Source organism: Sapajus apella, unplaced genomic scaffold (assembly GCF_009761245.1).
Source record: "Sapajus apella isolate SASKATOON/1434 unplaced genomic scaffold, GSC_monkey_1.0 scaffold61, whole genome shotgun sequence".
In the NCBI taxonomy this organism is placed as follows: domain Eukaryota; kingdom Metazoa; phylum Chordata; class Mammalia; order Primates; family Cebidae; genus Sapajus; species Sapajus apella.
Window position 1 is genome coordinate 258602 of NW_022437001.1, and position 24124 is coordinate 282725.

At 36.8% G+C, this 24124-nt stretch overlaps 1 protein-coding gene across 4 annotated transcripts in view; it reads right to left on the bottom strand.

Moving 5' to 3' along the window:
* The window catches only part of ARFIP1 (ADP ribosylation factor interacting protein 1), a 120155-nt gene extending 96065 nt beyond the window's left edge, over positions 1-24090 (bottom strand). For 2 of the 4 annotated variants that reach the window (XM_032246399.1, XM_032246396.1), the window contains exon 1: positions 23733-24090. The gene's annotated coding sequence lies outside the window, so the exon portion shown is untranslated. The remainder of the gene's footprint in view (positions 1-23732) is intronic. The other 2 variants (XM_032246400.1, XM_032246397.1) reach the window with 1 other exon arrangement.
* Positions 24091-24124: the final 34 nt, after the last annotated feature.

Below are 24124 nucleotides of genomic sequence, written 5' to 3' on the forward strand. Positions count from 1 at the left end.
ACATACTATATGATCCAATTCAAAAAGAAAACCAGTAAGTGTTGATGATACAGGCAGAAGAGTGGTTATCTCGGGGAGAAATGGTACTGAGTCATGACCTTGGGGTAAGCAAAATTTCTTAGACACAAATAGCAAAAACAAGAAAAGGAAAACACGGATAATCTGGACCTCATTAAAATTAAAAACCTCTTTTCAAAAGATACCACCAAAAAAATGAAAAGGTGAACCACAGACTAGGAGAAAATCAGTTACAATATCTATGTGACAAATGACTGATAGTAAAGATACATAAATAACTCTCGCAATCCAACAGTAAGAAAACACAAATGAAAAACGGCCAAAACTTAACAGAACACTTCACAAAAGAAAGTATATTATTATTTATGTATTATTATTATGTATTATTTATTCACTTCATTGATGACAATTCATTTATGACATTTATGTCATAAATGTAAGCCATTTCAACTGACTGGGGGAGAATAGCCACCCCCCCCATTCCTTTGGTGGACCAAATAGCACTCGAGCAAACTTTCTCAGCACTACAATCGCGATAACATGGCTCATCAAACTGCTTACAGTCTGACCTCTATCTGCATCTCTAGCTGCTTCTCATACCATACTTTCCCCCTCCTTTCTTCACACTGGCCAATTTGGATAGTGGACAAATATCCACTAACTTCATCTTTACCCTGAGAGTACACAGAAACTCTCCTCCCAACAATTCAATTCCTAGTTTATAGCCCTTTCTGTAGCAGCCCACCACGTAGGGCTAAAATTTACAAGTTAATGTACTTTTTTTCTCATGCTACTTATGTTTTTCAGATCCTGAAAATATACTCGGACACTAACATAAAGGGCTTCACATTTGACAATTCAGCATTTATAGGCTAATACCATATGGAAAATAAGAGTCAGCCAAAGACTAAAACACTATCTTAATAATGCAAAAGAAAGGCATACTAAAAATAAGTTTATTGATATTCATTATATTATTCGTAGTAAAACGTAATTTCCAAAATGCTTAGAAACAATGTACAAACTTTCTAGATAGGATCTAGAAGAACTTGCCTCAGCCTTAGATTTGTGAAACTACATAGGCATCACATCTTCTAAAACACATTTAACATGGCTCTTTAATCCAGTTTACCATTGAGCAAACAAAAACAAAGTGGTACAATAATTAAAGTTTTTCTAGCTATTTCTTAAATCTACTATTTTTTAAAAGTTATTTAAAAATGCAATAAAAAGTACTGTGAAATATTTCCAATGCTCAGGTCATTAACTACATATGTTAAGTAGGTATTCTGTTCTGTTATCAAGTAGTTATATTTTCTTCCTATTTAAAGGATCCAATTCTTAAGTTCAGTCAATTCTAGGCAAAGCAGTGAAGAAAGTAAAGAAAGTGAAAGAAGAAAAGAAAGACCTAAAGCTAATTCAACTCTGTTTTAATTAAGGCTTCAGACAATGAAGGCTACAGTGCTTAGTGGACTAATTATGCATCTCAAGAGAGATCATATTTTGTTCCAATACCAAAAAGCACAAATGCCTTCTGTGTCAGATGAAATTACTCAGATTTTTGCCTACAAAAAAAGAAAGTAATTCTATTAAACTCATAATTCAAATAGTTTTTGGAATTTCCTTCTGTATTAGTAAAAATATGACCTTTGAAAAATGGTTGTTTTTATTACAAAGTGGTAATTCAACATGGCTCAAAAGTGTTAGGTGAATAAGCCTACTTCGTGAAATTGCAGAGCTAACCAACATATTAGAGACACGGACTTCAGGTCCAGCTCTCTTTTTATCCTTTGTATCTCACTTTACTTCTGTAACTGTGTTTCCTCATTTGTAAAATGAGGCTTTTAACCTCACCTATATATAATACAGCTGTTGTGAAAATCAAATGTAAAATTATAGTACATTGATTTCAGCTCAAGACTAACAGAACAAATGTTGAAGTAGTTCCAACAACACTAGTATTTGCCAGCACAGCTATTCTTTGTAACTTTGTCACCACAGGTACCTTAAGTACACTTTTCTCAGACCACAATCAAGACAGATTTGAAATATGATTATGTTACTGTCTGTAGCCTTCTTTCTTTATTCTATCTATCTTGGCAATCTCATGGCCTCAGTAGGAAGGTGATTCTCAAAACTGTTATTATAAATGAATAAAGCAAATATAGTGAAATCTAGATAATAACTGAACACAGATGAGTATACAGAAATTCATTGACTCTTGGGAAAGCCATCCTAACTGCTAGCTACCTCTTGAACCACGTTCCTTTCCATCTTTCCTGACACATGGTTCTACCCACAGAGCCCGATCGACTATTTCTCAAACACACAATCTTATTAGTATTTCTGCTCTTGCTCTTTGCTCTGTCTGGAAAGCTCTAACTCCTGGATTTTCACATGATTCTTTCCCTCATCTCATTTAGGTTTCTGCTGAAACATCAACTCCTCAGAAGGGCTATCCTTGACCAATCTATGTCCATTAGCACTCTGCATTGCTCTAGCCCCTTACCATGCTTTACAGCAGTAAACTAGTTTACATTACATTATAAAATAACTTACGTATATCTTTAACATGGCTTGTCTCCCTCCCCAATATGTCTAAAATACAAAAGCTGACTCCTAAGCTTGACACTCAGAATCCTTCCTGTGGTCTGAGCTGTTTTCTTTCTACCAATCATGCTTCTTCAGATACTCTACGAAATCAAACTTACACTTCTCCACACATATTTCTCAATATTCTTCGTCTGTGCCACTTTGCTCAAGTTCAAATTCTACCCACGCTATAAGACTCAGACTAAATGGCACCTTCACTGACATTCCTGGCTGCTGCTCCTCTGAACTGCCAAAATGCTTGATTTGTACTACTCTAAAAAATTATTATTATGCATTTTATTTCATTTATTTTAAAATTTCCTCTATTTAACAATACGACCTTGGATGCAGGGTCTGTATTCAATTAACTTTTTAGATGTCTGAGTTACACAAAAGAAAAGTTCAAATATCTGTATATTTTCCTTGAATAATAGAAACAGGCATATGCTCTACTGTTACCGTATTGAAGGGCAGACAGAAAAGAATTGAGACTATAATCTCAGGATAAACTAATAAATACCTAATGCAACTTCTTTGGTTTTTTTCATTGTCACTGTTATAAAAATATACCTAATTTGCTTGTTTCCCCAATTTCTTGCTTCCACTTTTAAATATTTTTTTTCTGTACAGTTTTCTCAATTTACTCATTTTTTCTTTCATTTAGGCTCAAATCATAGCTCTGCTTCTTAAGAGCTATGTTGACCTTCCCAAGTCTTAGTTGCCTAATCTATAAAATGGGAGAAAACGTCAACAGGGTTATTGTAGCATTAAATGAGATGATATATGTAAAACCTAGTGCAATGCCTGTCACTTAATGGGCCTTCAATGAATGTTGCCTATTACGCTACTGCTCTTCTTGTAAACAAATCTAACCCATAAGTTTTTAAAATACAGTTTTAAATTAGTAGAATACTAATGAGTGGGGAATTTTAAAGTAATAAAATATTCCTAAACTGTACTTTTGTTAACTGTAAACTCATATAATGCTTTTAAATTGGAGGATAAATCCGGCTTATACTCACGTACCTGTTCTTTTCTTTAATTTAATAAGAATGTTCCTTGTGGATACTGCACATTTGGGTATAGTTAAAAACACAAGGAATGCATAACACGGATTTTAATGTTAATTTCCAGACAAATTTGAACAATCAATTGCTTGGCAGTAGTTTCCTTCAGATCACTGTCATCCAGGCTTAACTCCCTACTGAGCAGGAAATTTCTATTTTAGCATCTATCAGAGTGATACTACAAGGACAAAACTCACAACGGTAAACCACAAATGGAATACTTTCATTTATTTTTATGAACCCCATCACTGGCTAAGCTGTCAATCTTTCCTACAGCACACAATCAAACCCATGAACTAAGATATGTACAGTATACATAATTCTCTAGCTTCTCAGGACTACCTGTAAGTACAACACTGCTTTGTCAAATGTTAAACACTCAAGCTACTTTAAATCACAAAGAATCCTGAATCCTCCACAAGGAATACATATTGTGCCAACCAGAATTCATCTTTGATTTTTGGAACATAAATAATCCAGTTCTAAATTCTACATTAAAACTTATTACACTGAATCGCAGTATCTTGGCTTAGTTGAAGAAATACTATGCCCAGCACCATGTCACATAAACAGGTGGCAAACTGGTACAGAAACAGTGCAACTAGAGTCAGAAAATCCCATGTTGTGCTCCAGCCTTACCAATTCCTCTAAATCAGCAGTCACCATATCTCTGAAGGTTAAATTTGTTCAACTGAAAAATGGGGAAAATAATAGTTGTTTTACTTACCTAAATGAATTATACTGAATTCTAAACATCTAGAGACCATATGGAAGTGCTACTCTGTAAATCTTTAAGCACTATAAATAAAGGATGCATTACTAGTGTTAGGCATTTGAAGAATATCTATTGGCTTCAATTCAATATACAAATTAACTGCTTAGGCCGGGCACCATGGCTCACGCCTATAATCCCAGCACCTTGGGAGGCTGAGGCAGGCAAATCATGAGGTCAGGAGTTCAAGACCAGCCTGACCAATATGGTGAAACCCCGTTTACTAAAAATACAAAAATCAGTTGGGCATGGTGGCATGCACCCGTAGTCCCAGCTACTTGGGAGGCTGAGGCAGAAGAATCGCTTGAACCCAGGAGGCAGATGTTGCAGTGAGCCGAGATCATGCCACTGCATTTCAGCCTGGGTGACAGAGTGAGACTCTGTCTCAAAAAACAAACAAATGAACAAACAAACAAAAAACTGCTTACCCTCTTTCTCCTTATTCTAATTAACAGTGGTTCTTAGCTTGCATTATGTAACAGAACACCTGTAAATACCAGAAAAAAATACACATGGTCTAGTGTCTATCACTGCAGATTTAGATTCAGCAAGACTGAAGAAAAGTTCAGAACCCAGCAGCTGTTTAAAAGCTCGATACCTGAATTCTGATGTGTACCAAACTAGACATAACTTATAGGAGTAGATTAGCTCAAATGTGAGCTACTACTTTCACTTCAACAGGAACTGCCAGCCATTGTCACAGTTCATATTTAAATAAAAAACTGGCTGGGTATGGTGGTGCATACCTGTAATCCCCGCACTTTGGGAGGCTGAGGTGGGTGGATCACCTGAGGTCAGGAGTTTGAGACCAGCCTGACTAACTTGGTGAAACCCTGACTCTAGTAAATACAAAAAATTAGCCGAGAGGGGTGGCGCATGCCTGTAATTCCAGCTACTTGGGAGGCTGAGGCAGGAGAATCCCTTGAACCTGTGAGGTGAATACTGCAGTGAGCTGAGATCGGGCCATTGCACTCCAGCCTGGGCAACAAGAACAAAGCTCCATCTCAAAAGAAAAAAAAAACCCTACAGTTTGACTCATAGCTTTTATGTTCATTTTTATGTGACAAATAAGCTACACTCTAGAATTTCAGATACCCAAAAGCAAATGGCACCTTACTTGCCATTACAAAGCTATTTTTCCTTTCATCCTTTTCCTGAGACTACCTGTATAAAAAAGTTCATTTTAAATGGCTTATGTTTAAACCAGCTAAGTCAATGTGAACCATCTAAAACTTTGAGATGGCCTGACTTTTAAAAGCAACATAAATATCACTGACCACCCAATCACCTCTGAATAAAACTTAACTACTTTTATAGCTGGTTTAGATACACCAAGAGTTGTAGTGTCATTGCTGCAGTCAGATATACCTAAAAGTAAAATGTGTTATGCACACATTAAATAATTTTGTTAAAACAGCTGTATCATCTCACTGATAGAATAGTACAAATATTCCACAATATAACTAATTTATTTCTATTCAGAATTTGCTTTTCAAAACTATCTACAATCATATGTATATCTATTCATTACAACAGGCAAATCATTCTAAAGACAAATAAAATTCAGAAAAATTATTTGGCAAAATATAAAAATGCACAGTGCAATAAGTAAAAATAATTTCGTAAGATCATTTAGATATGAAACAAAATGTAAAAGATCAGAGTACCAACTTGATTTGACAGATGAAAAACTTGATTTGACAGTGATCCAAAGATGTCTGATGTCAAAATGTTAGTTTCTGTGATCTACATAAAACAAAGTTCCAGACCAGAACTCAGATCTCCCCCACCTTCATGGCTAGTGCTCTTTAGGATTGATGTGACTATTCACTGCATAAGTAAAACACGATACTCAAATTTCATTCAAGAAAATTTAATGTGCTATTTCTGCTTCTGTTTTTTTTGTTTGTTTGTTTGTTTTGGCCCATACTGGCTAATCTCCTTCAATTTTTATTCAGTAAAATTTACATAATACCAACTACATATGAAGAACTCTGCTAGGTACTAAGGGTAATGAAAAGTAAACTCTAGTTGTGGTTCTAAAAGCACTCTGAATCTAATCACAGAGACAAATACACAAACAAATAAGTACCACACACCATTTTACCTACAATAATGCAAAGAAACAAATTTTTACTCTTGAAATACACTGGAGGGAACGATTTTGCTGATTGCTAACAGAATGTAATACATTAAGAAAATAATATAACATGACCAAATGGGATTTATCCTACAGGTACAGGATTGGTTTAATTAGGAAATCTATTAGTGTATGCCATATTCATAAATCTAAGGTGGAGGGAAACATACAATTTTCTCCATACACACTGAGATGTAGTGTATTTGACAAAATTCAACACTCATTCAAAATCCAGCACTCAAGGAAACAAGAATCAGAAAGTAATTTCTCAACATATAAAACATATACATTTTAGTTCAACAACCATTATCTTATTTAATAAAGAAATAACAGAGGCATTTCCACTAAGATCAGGAAAAAGGCAAAGATGCCCAACATTTCTACTACTATCTTTTTTTTTTAGACAGCGTCTCACTCTGTTGCCCAGGCTGGAGTGCAGTGGTGCAATCTTGACTCACTGCAACCTCCGCCTCCTGATTTCAAGTGATTCTCCTGCCTCATCCCCACTGAGTAGCTGAAACTATAGGCGCCCACCATCATGCCCGGCTAATTTTTTTATATTTTTAATAGTGACAGGGTTTCACCATGTTGGCCAAGCTGGTCTCGATCTCCTGACGTCAGGTGATCCGCCCGCCTCAGCCTCCCAAAGTGCTGGGATTACAGGCGTGAGCCACCATGCCCAGCCATTTCTACGACTATTCAACATCATACTAGAGGTATTAGGCAAATCAACTAGTTAAGAGAAATCAATTAGAGGAATAACAGGTAAGGAGAAAGTAAAACTATCTCTATTTGCAGATGATATAATGGTATGCCTAAAAACCCCTGAAGAATCAATGATAAAATTAACTCAAAAACAGAATTCAGTGAAGTAGCAAGATAATAAATTAACATACAAAAAATAGCTTTCCTATACAACAACAAAAATCAGGGAAAATAATGTCAGAGAAAATCCCATTTATAATAGCAACAGAAGATTAAATACTTAGGAATAAACTAAACAGTGTATAAAAACTATACAAGGAAAACTTAAACACCACTGAAAGACACTGAAGAAGACTTGAGGAAATGGAAGGTATCTCCTTAGATAGAATGACAACATTCTTAGATAGGATGACAACATTATAAAGATGCCATTTCTCCCTTACTTTATAAATTAAATGCAATACAATGAAAATACTAACAAGCTATTCTGTAAAGTTTGGCAGGTTGATATGGAAAATCAAACATGCAAAAATTGGTAGGAAAACACTGAAAAGGAAAAACCACAAGGAGACCACCTTTATCAAACACTAAAACACCAAAAACACCTGTAATTAAAGCAGTGTGGTACCAGCACATAAATAGATCAGTGGAATTTTAAAAGTCTAGAATTAGACCCAAATATACCCAGAAATTCAGTAAATAACAAAGGTGGCATCTCAAATCACTAAAGTACAGATGGACTTTTCAATAAATGGTGCCAGGAAAACTAGGTATCCATTTGGAAAATATAAAATTCAATCTCTATCTCACACCATACTCCAGAATAAACTCCAAATGGATTAGGAATTTAGATATAAAAAATGAAACCAGAAAAAAAATACTAGAAAAAAAATGGATGAATTCTGCTTAAAGTTGGTATAGGGAAAGGAGAATCCAGAAACAATAAAAGAAAATATTGACTACATAAAAATTTTTAATTGGACAACCCACAGTACATGTAAGGCAAAAGACAAATAAAAAACTAAGATGAAATATTCACAATATATACCATAAAAGGTGAATAAAGAACTCTTAAAGGGAAAAAGGAACAAAAATCAAATAAAGGAAAAAAGACAGTCAATTTACACAGAAGAAAAAGATATTAAAAGGTCCCTCAGATATATAACAGTTGCTCAAATTCACTCAAAATTAGAGAAATACCAGCTGAAACAACACTGAAATACCATTTCTCATCTTTTAGACTCACAAAAATTTTAAAATATGACAAAACATTCCATTAGTGAGGATGTAAGAGAAACAGGCACTTACATATATTGCTGATGGGAATACAAATTGGTACAACCATTCAGCAGGGAGTTTTGGTAATGCCTAACAAAAATACATATACACTTACCTTTGGCCCCAGCAATTCCACTTCAAGGAATCCACCCTGGGAATATACTTCCAAATATACAAAAATACATACACATTGCAGCATTCTTTGTAACTGTAAAATATTGGAAACCTGGATGTGCCATACTTTATTCACTCACCTTCCTATGGTAGGAAATTGGTACATAGGACAGTGACTGAATCAACTATGGTACATCCAAGTTATGCAACTGTGGGGGGAAATGAAGAATGAGGAAAATCTATATAATATGGAGTGATTTATAGGACACAGGGTTAACTGAAAAATGCAAAGTCTGAAAAAAGCAAAACAATACCTATAGTATGCTATGTTCATGTAAGAATGAAGGGGGATATAAGAAAATAATATTTCTACTGGAAAAGCAAAGTAAAAGAAACACAGGAAGGATAAACCAAAAACTAAAGAGATAGCTTCCCTACCAGGGGCAGGTGAGAAAGGGACAGGAAGAAGTGGGAAAGGGCATGGGAACAGGGTAGCAAGGCTAAGGATGGAGTGACACTTCTCTTAGATATACAGTATATTTTGTAATAATTCTGACTCTTAGAACCATTGTAATTTCCACATACTGACATGGTGTCAGAAAATAAAGAAAACTTCAAAAGCAGATGGAGGTTTGTTGAAAGAACACAAGAGCCAACCTGAAGGAGCCAACCTGAAGGAGCCCATAATGGCCAATGCTGGAACAAATTCAGCAACAAAATAAATAATAGTACTAGATAAAAAAACAAAGAGTAAAATATTAATGAATCTATACTGATATAAACAATCTGATAAGTAAATGGAGGAAAAGAGACAACTCTTTTTCACAATAGAACACAGTAAGTAAATTAACATAGGAAGCAAAGTGGTAAACAATCAACATCAGGCAAATATCACAAATACTGCAGAAGATCTCTACTCGATAGATGCTAAAATCAGAGAGCAACAGTTTGAGAAGAAACTGGATTTACAGAGTCTCCAGTAGCTCCAACAAGATACTTATCAACTAAAAAGGGAAAGATAATAACTTCACAGTATAAAAACAGTACACTCAACCAAGTGATCAAGTAATCATAAGCAGTAAGACATACATCATAAACCCCTCAACACAATACACTAAGAAAGACACAACATCATTTTTGTGGTATTCTTGCCGAAAATGCATGGGCTCAGTGCAATCATGAGAAAACATCAGACAAACCCAAACTGAGAGCTATTCTAAAAATAACTGATTGGTACTCTTCAAAAGTGTCATAGTCATAAAAGACAAGGAAAGTGTCAGAAACTTAAAAACTATAAGAGACTATGGAGAAATCGCTAAATTCAACATGGGTTCCTATAAAGGATCCTGGGACTGAAAAAGGACAGTAGTTAAAAATTTGGTTTCGTTCTAATAAAAGCTATAGTTTAATAATATTATACCAATGTTAATTTCTTACTCATGATAATGATATTATGGTTATGTAAGATGTTAGCATTAGGAGAAATGGGGTGACGAATGTAAGGGAACTCTGTACTATTTTTGCAGCTGTTCTGCAAGTCTAAAATTAGATTAAGATTTTTTTTTTTTTAATTAAGAAATTCTGAACAAAGCTAGAGGAATTACCCTTTAAATAAAGAGGAAATCTCTTCCAGTGAGGCCAAAATAAAGGCCTCACCGTAGAGACAGGGAAGAGTGAAATGGAAAATAGAAGAAGGTTAAGGCAGTTCATTTTTGTTCTTTTAATATGTTGTGAAGTAGAAGTTATCATTTGATGCCCTGTATAAAACAGTAGCACCAATGAGGAAAATACAGTAGTTCCCCCACTTATCCACATTTTAGCTTTCCACAGTTTGATATCCACTGTCAATCACGGTCTGAAAATAAACCTCTCTTCTTTATAAATTACTCAGCCCCAGGTATTCCTTTTTAGCAACCCAAACAGACTAGGAAAATATGTTGTTATAATTGTTCTATTTTATTATTACTGTTGTTAACATCTTATTGTACCTAATTTACAAATTAAACTTTATCATAGGTATGTATATATAGGAAAAACCTTAGTATATAAATTGTTTGGGACTATCCACAGTTTCAGGTATGTGGGTCTTCGACTATCTCCCCCAAGACTATGGGAAGACTACTGTATATCATTATCATTCAATTCTGGAAGAGACCAAATAACCCAAGGCAGATGGAGAAATATCAAATAAAAGTTCTGAGAATTACAGAGACAGGTACTAAATCTTATTTATATTCTTTAAATGCTCTGATCCACTTCATATTTATTTCTTAAAAGTCTTTCTGTTTATAACTTTGATAACAAAAATACATGGGAGTAACAAGATTTAAGAAGTTAATGACCTATAATTTGTGCTGTTTAGGTTATACATGTTCTAATTTTTACATGAATTCAGTTATACATTTTCTAATTTTTACATGAATTCAGTTATACATTTTCTAATTTTTACATGAATTCAGTTATCTTTGAAAGCTGCCTTTAAAACAGAATGATAAATTACCACTACGAAACCACTAGAAATGTTCATCCCTCACAGGCCAGTTATACTGGAGGCCAAAATGTCCTAAGTCATCTCTGGGAGTTCAATCTATAAATCAGCCAGAGGTATTTGCTAACTAATGAGTCATCTAATGAGTAATCAGCCAGAGGTATTTGCTAACCAAAGACCTACAAAGTGAATTACTAATTAGGATTTGTAAAAATGAATAAATAATATCACCTGAAGTTTAAAATCCAACTCTTTGTGGCTGCTTTTATTTTGCTATAAAAGTCACACTTTTATATACACATACTGAATAGACCAAAAGTATACAGAGGGAAACCTTATAAGATCTTTTCCCAGATTTTAGTGAGGGAGAATTTTATACTCTACCACTCCTAAATGCATTTACGGTCTTCTTAAGACCCAGGAAAGAGAGGGCAGGAGGTATTAGATTTGCCATAATCCCTAAAACTCCTTGAGTCTCCATGACAACACTGAGTTTAAAGATTCAGAAGTCTAATACTAAAGGACCTATCGCAGGAGTGTTGTTGAACAAAAATCATGATGCGGATTTCTCAAATTCAGGTACTCATATTACAGGTGGTCTTAAGTGGTATGCCCAAGACACTGGAAGGCAGATATAAACACGGCAGACAAGATAAACATGGCACATCGTACTGGAATATAAATTTATGTTCTTTCTCACTAAAATATAATGGAATCTAAAGCAAAATTCACTTGAATAAAACAACACACATAAGTCTTCAAAGAAATTTACTGATTTTTTATGATAAGAGTCTTTGAAGTAATGTCTTAAGAGTTATTACTCTCTCTAAATGTACTTTAGTAAAAAAAAAAAGTTTGAAAATTACTATAAACCATGATATATAACATCAAGAACTTCTAACTGGTGAGTCAAAGACAATAAAAAGAGGTAAACAGAAAACACTGAAAGCAAAAAGTAGCAAAACTTGGGCTTGCTTTGACGTGATTTTGCTTAGTTTCTTTAGATTATATTATTGATACTCCAGAGATTAGTTATCGTTCTGAAGATTTTTTTAAAAGTGGCTCTATTTCTTTCACTTTTGATGAAATCTATTAGAATATGCCAATTTTTCTCATTCATGGATAAACAGGAAGAGAATGGTACAATCAGTTTTTTTCTTTACCATAAGAATATGGTTAATTTGCAAGTTATTTTTAATTCTTTAGTCACAATTTCCACATATTTTTATATTATCACAACTTTTAAAAATTCTTTTCAAACATCAGATACAGAATTTGTTCAAGGTTAAAAAGAAAAAAAAAAGAAATATTCTTTCTGCTGAATAATATCACATTATATTTAACTTAAAGATTATTAAACTTTTGAATAGCAAGAATTGAAGCAGCTGGTGGTCATATTTATTTGTAAGTCTCAAAATAGCCCCGAGGTCTGAAGAGGAAAATATCTTTTATAAGCTGTAACAAAATTCTCACCTCAAAATAAAATACTATGAAATCTGCACAGTTATATCCGTATTCACATCTTTTTTTTTTTTTTTTTTTTTTCCGTATTCACATCTTTATAATATCCAGAAACCTACTGGATTTTTAGAAATTATAATGAAAATAGGTTTATATTCAGAAAACAGAGCTTATACCAAGATGACATTGCTTGAAACCTGGAAAAGACTTGCTTGATTTCATAATTGAATATTAATTTTCAAGTTGAACTGACTTGTTAACAATAAAAAAAATTGAGTTACATGACTCCATTTTAAAACTGTATGTTCAGAGTTGAAAATATCCAAAATATAGAAGCTTTTGTTTTAGTCAAAATAATTTAAAATGATTTTGTTTTCTATGATGGTAGTTCTAATAAGAAAAAAAGAATCATTTTCCTTACTGTCCAATGCGAAAGAATTGAAAATGGCTTACTACACAATATGTTCAAAGTATATTACATTTATTTTCATAAGCAGAATAACTAAAAACAAGATAATACAGAATCATTTACATTATTCTTCTGTCTTTAGATTAAAACTATCTGGTATCTGTAAAAGCTATTTTGCTAAATACCTACAAGCTCTTTTAGATATTGATAAATTAAGTTCAGGTTGCTTATTAAGATAAACACACCAGGCCAGGCATGGTGGCTCAAGCTTGTAATCCCAGCACTTTGGGAACCTGAGGTCGGTGGATCACTTGAGCCAGGAGTTCTTGATCAGCCTGGGCAACCTGGCAAAATGGGTCTCTACAAAAAAATACAAAAATTAGCCAGGCATGGTGGCACACACCTGTGGTCTCAGTGACTCAGGAAGCTGAGGTGGGAGGATCACTTAAGCCTCAGAGGCAGAGGTTGCAGTGAGCCAAGATCTCGCCACTACACTCCAGCCTGGGCAACAGATTGAGACTCTGTCTCAAATTAAAAAAAAAAAAAAAAAAAAAAAAAAAAAAGATAAACACTTCAGTCTAGATAATTCAAAAGTGGAAAGCCCTGACAAAATGTAGTTAATTCTGAATTATATGTATTATGAGAAACAATTAAAAAGTTAACCTAACATACTCAACTATGCCTATCTCTACCACCATAATCAACTCTTAGGTAACAAAATTGACTGGAGAAGTCTTTAATTTCCACACTCAAACTGTGTTACAGAGAAACTAATGAGAAGTAAAATAAGACTCTCAAAACTAAATCACTCTCTGAAAAGAAAACTACCTGTAAATTAACTATAAATTTTTCAGAATACTGTGGCCTCATTCTTCATAGATGGCTGAGTTCCAGAACATTAGCAGTGAAGCCAACCAAGAACCAAGAGAGGTGGTCATCCATTGGTTTGTTGTTGTAATTGATTCCATTCGAAGATCAAACAGGTTACCTGTTATTTGGTATTATCTGAACTGTTTTTCTCCCTTAGCAATGGATAATTGGAGGATTACTTTAATTTTGTTACTGAATTCCCAAAACCACATAAAATAAACCCTTTCAATATTCACAATAATTTTTTTAGTGAAAAAAGCTCACTGTAAATAATCTAAAAATTTAGCTTAACATAAATGTAGTTATATATAGAAACATTTGTAGATATGCATATATACATGAGTTAGTGTACACACATATATTTCCTTACTCTGTCCACTGGGAGGGCCTAGAAGCGATGACATTCCAATAGCAATGAGCACACACAGTACCCAGATGGTGGTTTCTAATACTATTCTCCAGTAAAAGGAATCAGTGCTCCTTGGAAAAAGGCTGATTCTAGGCCTGTGTACGTAACATACAAGGTGAGCCTAGAGCATCTTGTAATACCAGAAAGTTTTTTAAATGTACTCAAAAACAAACAAACAAAAGAACAAAAATCTCACAATGACAAGAGTAAGTCAAAGGAATACAGAAACCAACTGAAAGAGTTCCCAATGGCCAAAGCTTAAACAATTTGAGCAGCAAAATTAATGAAGTAGTACTGGATTTACCCCTAACTATAAAATAAATATACATGAGTCAATACTGATATAAATAAATGACTGAATAAATGGGGAGAGAAGACAAAAAAAAAAAAAAAAACGCTTAGAGAAGATTTTTCAAAAATTTATGTAGACACTCCACCCTTAAAGAGGTAGAGCATAATTCCTCAATCCCCAATTGTGTGCTTCACAGAGAGACTTTCTTCTAAAAAGTAAAATACACAAAAGGAGAGGGGAAAGAGTAACTTTATAGTGGACAAAGCTGGCAAACACTACTTCAACCCAGGTAGCCGAGGTTAATATCAATGGTACTAAGTTATGTTAACAGTTTGTATTCTTGGCAGAGTACAGTGGCTCACACCTGTATCCAACACTTTGGGAAGCTGAGGCGGGTGGATCACCTGAGGTCAGGAGTTCAAGACCAGCCTGGCAACATGGTGAAACCCCGTCTATACTAAAAATACAAAAATTAGCCGGGCATGGTGGTGTGCACCTGTAGTCCCAGCTACTTGGGAGGCTAACACAGGAGAATCGCTTGAACCCAGGAAGTGGAGGTTGCAGTGAGCCAAGATCGTGTTACTGCATTCCAGCCTGGGCAACAGAGTGAGACTCTATCTCAAAAAAATAAAAAACTCTGTATTCTTGATATGATGTGATGGGAATAGCACTTCTATGATCTTCCTCCCTCTCACCTAGTCTAATCATGAGAAAAACATCAAACAAGCACCAGCTGAGGGACAGTCTACAAAACACCTGACCAGGCAGTAATCTTCAAAACTATTAACTTGTCATCAAAAACAAAAAAATCTGAGAAACTGTCAAAACTGAGAGGATACATGACCACAAACAGCAATATGATATCCTGGACGGGACCCTTGAACAGAAAAATTCAGGGGAAAAGTGAGGCAACCTGAATAAAATATGAACTTTAATAATTATGTGTCAGTATTGGTTCACTGTGACAAATGTACTATGCTAATGTAATATGTATTTGTTTTTTTGAGATGGAGTCTCACTCTGACATACAGGATGGAGTACCATGGCATGATCTTGGCTCACTGCAACCTCCACCTCCTGGACTCAAGTGATCCTTCCATCTCAGCCTCCCGAGGAGCTGAGACCGCAGACAAGCACCATCATGCCCAGCTAATTTTTCGTATTTTGGGTAGAGATGGGGTTTCACCATGTTGCTCAGACTGGTCTTGAACTCCTGAGCTCAAGCAATCCACCTGCCTTGGCTTCCCAAAGTGCTAGGATTACCGGTGTGAGCCACTGCACATAGCCTAATATATTATAATGGGGAAAGTGGGTATGGGAAGCTCCATCTTCACAATTCTGAAAAAACTAAAACCATCCAAAAATAAAAGGGTCTATTACAAAATAATCTAAGAATACTGTGCTATATTTTATGTCACTATTAATAACACGTCTTTTTTTTTTAAGACAAAGTCTCACTCTGTTGCCCAGGCTGGAATGCAGAGGCATGATCTCTGCTCACTGCAAACTTTGCCTCCCAGGTTCAAGCAATCTTCCACCTTAGCCTTCCAAGTAGCTGGGATTACAGGTGTACATCACTACGCCCAGCTAATTTGCATATTTATATTTCTTAGTAGAGGTAGGGTTTCACCATGTTGGCCAGGCTGGTCTGGAACTCCCAACCTCAAGTGATCCACCCACCTTTGCCATCCAAAGTGCTGGGATTACAGGTGTGAGCCACCGTGCCCAGCCTACTAATTTATTTCCTTACACTTGAAAAAAAAATAGTCTAACTGAAATTTTAATTGCAGGTTGATTATCCATTTTCCAAAATGCTTGAGGCTAGTAAGTGTTTTGGATTTCAGATTTTTTTGGAGTTTGGAATATTTGCATAAACATAATAAGGTATCTCCAGGAAGGGACTAAACACTAAATTCATTTACATTTCATATACACCTTATACACATAGCCTGACGGTAATTTTATGATACTTTTAATAATTTTTTGCATGAAATAAAGTTTGTGTACCTGTACCATCTAAAAGCAAACATGTCACTATCTCAGCCACTCATGTGAACAATCTGTGGTGGTTTGACATCCCCATCATTCCTGTCTCTGAATTTATATGCTACCAATAAGCAAGCATCTCTTACACATACACATGGCATTGTATTACCCTTTGTGGGCATGCTTGCGTAGGCACACCTGGGTGTGTGACGAAAAGTTACATGGCAGCTGAAGGGGGTTAGGCAAGTCTTTTTTTTTAAGACGGGGTTTCACCATGTTGGTCAGGCTGGTCTTGAACTCCCGACCTCAGGTGATCCGCCCACCTTGGCCTCCAAAGTGCTTGGATTACAGGCGTGAGCCACCGCGCCCGGCCTGTCTTTTTTCTCTTGGGTAAACTGTTGTACACCTGCACTCTGACTTCAATTCATCACATAAAGTCAGGTGTGGAATTATGTATTTGTAGCATCACGTTCGGTTCAAAAAAAGTTTTGAATTTTGCAGCATTTGGATTTCAAGTTTTTGGATTAGGAATGCTCAATCTGTACTATAACACTATTTTGATAAAAATTCATATTCAAATTCTTGTGTTATAAAACTCAATGAACTGAAATCCTTAATATCATCAACTGGGAAATTTAATGAGTCAAATTTAGGTGTCAGGCACTGAACTAGATCCTAGGAATTCAACAATGAGCCAAAAATGAAAACAAGATATGGATCCTACCTTCCTGAAGTTTATAGGTCACTGAACAGAAAGACAATCTTAGAGTCACATGATTAAATGTAAATTGCAACTGTGGAAAATGTATGATGCTATATTACCTTAATGTGGGAGGATAGCATATTCTCTAAGGATGCAAAACTTCAGCTGAGGTATGAAGGATGACTAGGAACTAACAAGTGAAATAAAATGAAAGTAAAGAAATAATGGTCCAGAGAAAGGCATGTACAAAAGCCTTGCAAAAATGGCAGGGAGCAAGACATATACAAAGAACTAACCAAGGCCAGCATAGTTGAACTGGAGAGTTATGCAGAACACAGTACAAGAAGAGTTAGGAGAGCTAAACATTGTTAAGCAGTTTTATTTTGATTCTAGAAGCAATGGAAAATCATAAAAGGACTGGGGAAGGAAGAAAGAGAGTGATAATCCAACGTGTGTTCCAAAACAAATCACTGTGCCTTCAGGAAGGGTAATGAATTAGAGAAGGGCCAAAACAGAAGTGGATAGATGAGAATGGAGGCTACTGTAAAAGTTTCAGGCAAGATGATGATAATAAACTGAAGTGGCAGTAGTGGAAACAGGAAGAAACAGAAAAATTCAAGTAACATGAAGGAAGTAAAATTTTAAAAACTTGCTGATAAATTGGATCTATCAGGAAGCGGGAATTAAGGATCACTTCTAGTTTTCTGGATTTTACGATGAAAAGATAATGGTGCCATTCACTGAAAAAAGGAACAATGAAAGAACAACTATTCTGCAGTTTTGTAGGGAGGGAAGGGGAAATCCGTTTCATTTTAGACATATTGGATTTGAGATACCTTTAAGATATTCAAGAGAGGATGTCAACAAGACCGTAAGACATACAGATCTAGAGCTCAAAGGAAACAGAAAACACTCATGCCCTTAATGAAGCTGACATCTTTATCCTAGAAAAGCAGCTAACTATAATCCCCAAATATCCAAGAAAAACATCAGACTTAGACTTTGACCATCTGGATTTAGTTTAAAACAAAAAGCTTAAAGAGAACACGGCAATATTTCATCAGCTAAAACAAAAACTGCGAGGCCCCATGGGTAACAGATTTTTAAACTCTTGGCTCAACAACATAGGAATTATGCATCATATCACATCAGGTCGCATTTTAAAGTTTTAGCAGGGCTGGCCAATGTTGGAAATGTTCTAAATTTTCACTGTTCAATAAAGTAGCCACTAGCCACATATGACACTGACACTGAAATGTGGCTGGTACAATTGAGGAAGAGAATCTTTTGTTGTATTTAATTTCAACTAACTTAAATAGCCACATGTGGCTAGTGCCCCTGGTATTAGACAGTGCAGGTTTACAGCTTCCTTATAGATTTCATCTGAATCCCCAATACCTACTTCTCAAATTAAGTGGGAGAGAGGTGTGATGGGTGGAGAGATTACGGGAGTAGAAAAAACATCCTTTCCATTTTCTGATTACTTGAATCTTTATTTCAAGAATTTATAATACTTAGGCTGCATGCAGTGGCTCATGCCTTTTATCCCAGCACTTTGGGAGGCCAAAGCGGGAGGATCGCTTGAGCCCAGGAGTTCAAGACCAGCCTGGGCAATATATAGCACTGAAACAAAAAAGATAAGTTCTGGCCATTTTAGAGATTACAGACCACTGGCTTAAACCCAGGGACTCTTTCCACTGGGGGTTTAAATTCCTGATCCATCCCTTTTTAGGTGTGTGACCCTGGACAAAGCACTTTACCTAAATATCAATTTCTTTATTTCTAACATGGTGATGTTATCTGCTCTACCTATTTGGTATGGCTGGCGTAAAAAAATGAGGATATATGTGAAACTACTTTGTAAATTATTACATGCTACACAAACATTAGGTATTAGAGTATAACATACTCCTTTTCTCTAAGGCAAAGCTTTCCAACCAGTGTGCCAAGAATGGATTACATATGTGCTGAAATTGTGACCAATGCCCTCACTCCACAGCTTTCAAGGAACCAGGGAGGGCCTGGCTCTAGTCTGGCATACAATTATAATCATTTTTTATTTGTGCTATGACGACTATCTCAAGCTAGCAGAAACTGAAGTTGGCGAACCGACTCCCCCATCTGGATGATTTAGGGCTTACCACTAACTCTGCTGCTTTTATGATCCTGTTCCAAAGGCAGTGTGTCACTGTTCCCCAGGGACAAATGAGGCTGGAGCTTGAACATCAAGGAGCTGCTAGCCCAATGCTAACACAGATACACAAAAATAAAATATAAATTCTTATCTTAGGTGAGAACATGGCAAAGACACTGCCATATTTTCACAAAAGATTTGAGCAACTGCCTGTTCTGCAACTACCTTCAGAGCCGCAAATCTCTTGTCTTTCAGGAGAGGATCTGATTTTTTCCAAACACCCAAAGTTATTCAGATTCTGGTGACTGAGGTGAAATGATGAAGCCAGGCAAGAACTTTTCATTTTCATATGTCTCAATCTGAACTGGCAGTCATTCTAGAAGTAGATTTCAAAGCAGATTGCCTACTCTGAAGAACAGCATTCACTTAAATAAGTATGCTTGTCAAGGGAAAAAAAATGTACTTAATAAAGACACTTTATATTTTTCAGGTATCAACTAAAGTTAACATATGCCTATGCCCATCCTAAGACAAAGATTTAGAAAGAATGGAGGAGAATGGAATGAGAGATAGAGGAAGAGAAGAATAGGAATAAAGAAAAGAGAAAAAGAAAATATATACTTTTGTCTCATAAAGAATATCTGATAATCTGCAATAGCCATTCGGTGGCTTCCATGACTGCCAAAAGCTAGCAGAGATCAAGGAAAACAAAATTATTTTCAGACCAACAGTCATTTTCATACATCCAGAACTAGTGCTACATATCTGACTTTTAGACTGCCATGGTCCTAAGTCATCAACTTCCGTATTAAGTGGAACAACTCACTTTCCATTCTGTACAAATACTTTGGTTTTTCATCCATAGCCATATTAAAGTTTCCTGTTTAATTTCCTTCTTCCATTCTGTATTCTTTCCTCCATCCCAATTTTATTATTCTAAAATTTATTTATATTTCCAGACTCTTATAATGCCCAGTTTATTACTTACAATCTTCATTTTCACATTTTCCACCCCTCATATACACACACACACACCATCTGCTTATTATTTGAATCTTTATTTCAAGAATTTATAATACTTTAATTTCAAGAATGTGTTCTCACACACACACACACACACACGCACACAGACTTATATTCATCCCCATAGTAAACCTCTATCAACAGCCTCCTCCAAATTCACTTCTTTTTATCAAACTTCTCAGTATAATATTCAACCAGAAGTTTATCCACTGAAGATTAAGAAAGGAAGCAACCTTTTCTAAACACCTGATAGAAAATCAGGTGAGATATCGCCTACTTATTCCAAAAAGTACATAATAGACACCTGGTGGAAGCTGTCTATAGTACTAGTCTGGAGTCAGACTACTACTAGGGATTTGAACTAGGTTCAAATCCGGGCTCTGCCGGTGCAATTCTGAGCAATCTACTTTAGCTTCTGTTAATCATTCAGTTTTATTTCCTTCATCTACAGAAATGGGGATATTAGCCACTTTATAAGGTTATCACATGAGATAATAATGTACTTAGCTTAATACACATGGTAAGCAAACAAATTTAATTGTTACAGTGTTAGATATAACCTATCTTCTGAATTCATTATTACCTTAAAAGGCAACTAATTTCACATAAGCTAGTCTCTCTTTTTTTTTTTTTTTTTTTAAGATGGACTCACCCTCTGTTGCCCAGGCTGGAGTGAAGTGGTGAGATCTTAGCTCACTGCAGCCTCTGCCTCCTGGGTTCAAGCAATTATCTTGCCTTAGCCTCCCAAGTAGCTGGGACTAAATCAAATTCTAAGGTACATGCCTCAAGCAAAAAAAATAAGAAACTGAAAGCAAAGTACAACTAGAATTTAAAATTTTTACTCTGAACTGTGCCTAGTAGGTTGGTGATATTTAATATGTATTAAAGATAAGCACATCAGTTTGTAAATCCACTGGATCTCCAGAACATTAATCATAAACAACTATCCCTAAAAAGAAACCTCAAACCACAAATCAGGAACTAAAGTAAGCAGCCTCATTTCCTTCTCTAAGTCTATGAAGGAATTTAGAAACACTAATGTTTCAAAGTAGAGATTTCAATACCAAGCTAGAAGAATCCCTGCATTCTACTTTTCTTGGTCCCAAAACAAACAATTTTCATTTTGGGAAAAACACACACACACACACACACACACACACACACACCCGTTTTCACTAACTTTAACAAGACACACACAAACATACACACACACCTGTTTTCACTAACTTTAACAAGACACACACACACCTGTTTTCACTAACTTCAACAAGAAACACACATCTGTTTTCACTAACTTCAACAAGACACACACACCTGTTTTCATTAACTTCAACACAACACACACACACAGACCTGTTTTCATTAACTTCAACAAGACACACACACACGTTTCAGTAATATCAAAAAGCCACTGCACTAACTTCAACGAGACACTGCCTAAGCGGTGGTTTTAATCAAGAGGCTGTATATCTCCTTTGAGAATTTGATAAAAAGAATGGACATTTTCCCCAGGCAGAAAAAAATTCACTCAAAACAAGACTTTGCATATAACTTCAGGGGTGGGAATGAGGAAGACCCCTGAAGTTGCTGACCCTTAGGCCACGGACCCCAACTCATCATCCAGGATTAAGGCAAATCATAATCCAAGGAAAACCAATTTATCAATTTGAACAGCAACTAAAGTAACTGGGGCAGGAATTTAGTCCAGAAAAATACATTTTCTTCTGTTTTCTCAGATAAACTGTTAGACTTGGTGGTTGGGAGAAGACGTGGGTCACGCTAAGCAAGGTAAACAAAACAAAACAACACCACAGGAAAAACATAAGAAAATAGAATTAAAACAGTAGTAAAATATAGTCGACTCTAGCCGCCATGAGAGAACAGCAATGAAATGGCCAATTTGGCAGCGCGCTGTGGCCCACGCCTGTAATCCCGCACTTCGGGAAGCCCAGACGGGCAGATCATTTGAGGCCCTGAGTTCGAGACAAGCCTGGTCAACATGGTGAAACTCCGTCTCTACTAAAAATACAAAAATTAGCCAGGCGGTAGTGGCGCGCACCTGTAATCCCGGCTAATCGAGAGGCTGAGGCAGGAGAATCGCGTGAGCCTGGGAGGCGGAGGTTGCAGTATGGCGAGACCGTGCCAATGCACTCCAACCTGGGTGACAGAGTGAGACTCTGTCTCAAAAAAGATGAAAGAAAGAAAAGAAATAAAACAGAAAGAAGGGAAAGAAAGAGAAGAGAGAGAGAAAGAGAAAGGACGAGAGAGGGAGGGAGGGAGAGAATTCCCGCAGCCTTAACAGATGACTGACTTAAGGTAACCATTTCTGGTGCACACTGCTATGCCAATTAAGTTAAATGGCAAACGTAAACACACCCTTGCAGGTGAAAGTATGAAAGCAAAAGTTAGTGAGAAGTTCTGCATCTCTTCCGGCTTTTTCTTACCAATAAGAACCGAGTTAGACGAATTATATACTTTAGGAGAAAACAGAGTAGGGGCGGGGCACAGAAATCCTAAGAGCGGCTAAAGGATCTACAGGAAGTGTAAAGCATAAACTTTCTGAAATCAAAGGGCTCAAGAGGAAGATAAGAACAAAACAAAGGAAGTAATAATAAAATGAAGTAAAAGGGAAAAACGTCTAGCGTCTAAAAACTGTCTTTTTAAAAATTCTTTCCTTTTCCTAGACACGTAAACAGTAGCAACTTGGCAAACAGGAACGGAGCGGAAGACAGCCGCATAACTCCCTTTCCAAATCTCCAGCATTCCTTGGACGTCCTCAGATGTAGTCAGGCTTGGGACATTTCACAGGCAAGACTCCTTCCTGCACCACTGCCTGATGAACCTCTCAAAGGGACTATCACTATCTCCCTTCCTCCCACTGAGGGAGAGAGGAAGTGGGGAATGCAGGGAGAGGAGGAGAGAAATGAAGGTTGGATACCAACCGTAAAGGTGGCCCACTCTGACACTTTGTCAAGAAAGGTCTGAATTCTGGAACCTGCAACCCTTTTTCCCACCTAGGGTATGCTAAGCCAAGAGAGTGCCGCCCTGCAAGGGGCGGTCCTACGCCTTCACTCGACTGTTTCGGGGGCACAGTCAGAAGGACAGGGACTGAAGGAACAGAAACCAAAGGCAGAATACTTGGGCAGATATGGCACAGACTAAGTAGAGGCGTGCCCTGTGAAAGTCGAGAACGGCGAACCCGGAGGCAACGTGTTGGCCCCGCCAACCACCTCAAACCATCTTTCCCCCGCCGAGCCAGCTCCGCCCTCACCTGTCTTAGGGTAACTCAGTAGCGTCTAAGTCGAGGCTTATCCCTTCCGCCGCTCTCTGGAATCGCCTCAGCCCTGGCAAGAAGTGAGCGGAAACGCGACCCAGACCTTTTCCTTCTTCCCCTTCCCCCACGCACCTCGGCTCCTCGGGGGCGGGGAGCAACTGCAGCTGTCACAAATTCACACTGACCAACCGCCCAGGACAGCCGGACCTGCGACCTCCCAACCCGGCCTCCAGAACCAGCACCAAGAGCAGCGAAGCCGGAAGTGAGGAGACCGGAAGTAGCGTTGTCCCTGGCCCTGGACGGCCTCTCTCTCCCTCAATCTGGCCTTGCCCAGCCACGTCTCGGTGGTGCCAGCGCACCTCCCACGAGGCTCCCTCCGCCCCTCTCCT